This window comes from Morus notabilis, unplaced genomic scaffold (assembly GCF_000414095.1).
Source record: "Morus notabilis unplaced genomic scaffold, ASM41409v2 Scaffold206, whole genome shotgun sequence".
Taxonomy (NCBI): Eukaryota; Viridiplantae; Streptophyta; class Magnoliopsida; order Rosales; family Moraceae; genus Morus; species Morus notabilis.
Window position 1 is genome coordinate 46,557 of NW_010365213.1, and position 1,368 is coordinate 47,924.

Here is a 1,368-nt window from a genome sequence, read left to right on the forward strand (position 1 = left end):
TTTAAATTTTTTTAAAATTTATTTTTATATTTTAAATAGTTGTACAATTTATATTTATTATTTTAGTACCCAATTATTACACTAAATATTTTAATTATCATTAATTTTAATATAATAAGTACACAATATATTTTTTAAATTGAAAATATCAAATTAATTTAAAGGGTATATTAATACTTTTACACTTTTTTATTCCGATTCTGGGTGTAAGTAAACGTATGAATGAGATTTGGAATGATTCCGATTCCAAATCCTATCACTAAGTAAACAACTTATTCTGACTTTGATTCCTCACTCCGAATCCTACCCACTCCGAATCCTGCTCACTCCGATTTATGCTCATTCCGATTACACGTAAGTAAACATTGGTGGATTTTATTATTTTCAATACGATTTCTTTGTTTTGTTTATATTAAAATAAATATGTATAACGAAAGGTGTAATGGAGTAGAGAATGTGTCGAATTTAAAAATTTAAGAGTAATGCATTGGTGGATTTTAGTATTTATTATTTATTTATAATTTTTTTAATTAAATAATTACACTAATAAAATAATATTTTTTAATAATAAGAGGTAAAGGTTCAGATTCATGTTTTTTTCAAAGTAAATTCTCTATTTTTTTAAAATTTTTAATTAATGTTTTTAGTCAATTACGATACAATTTGATTATAAAACAATGAAACAGAAACCCAAATGAAAAAAAGAAATTAGTTGATATAATCAGCAAAAAAAAAAAAAAAAAAAACTCACTCTGAAAATCAACCGAAGGTACCATTAAAAAAAATCAACCGAAGGGCAAAACTGATAACTCATGTATAAAAAAATTTTAAAAAACCGACAACTAATAAAAATATTCCAAAGAAACTACTATATTTTAAAACCCCTCTTTTAAACACGCTTTCTTCTTCTTCTTCTTCTTCTTCTTCGAATTAGGAGGGAAAAGAAATTCACGTCATTCATGAGAATAGTGTGTTCTCCATATATTAAACTCCATAATTATTTTGGATTTTAAATCATTGACAATCCCAAATAGTCCTTAGAAAAATAAAATCATTAGTAATTTAACATTGGTCATTGATACTACTCTTCGGGGCGTGCTTATATATGTTTGCGGCCTTAACCGGCAAGCATTCCAGAGTGAAAAGAAATGATAACAAAAGTCAAAAAGACAAAAACAGCAGACATTGCTGACCATAATCTTAAACATCATTTTCTTTTTGTAGGAAATCATAAATAATTTTACACAGTAACTGCCACTTAACCCATTCAAACATAAACTTGGCGCTTCATATCATCCTATCCAACAAAATTAACACCTTTCTTCGTATACACATCTTCAAGTTTCATATACATATATATATATATAT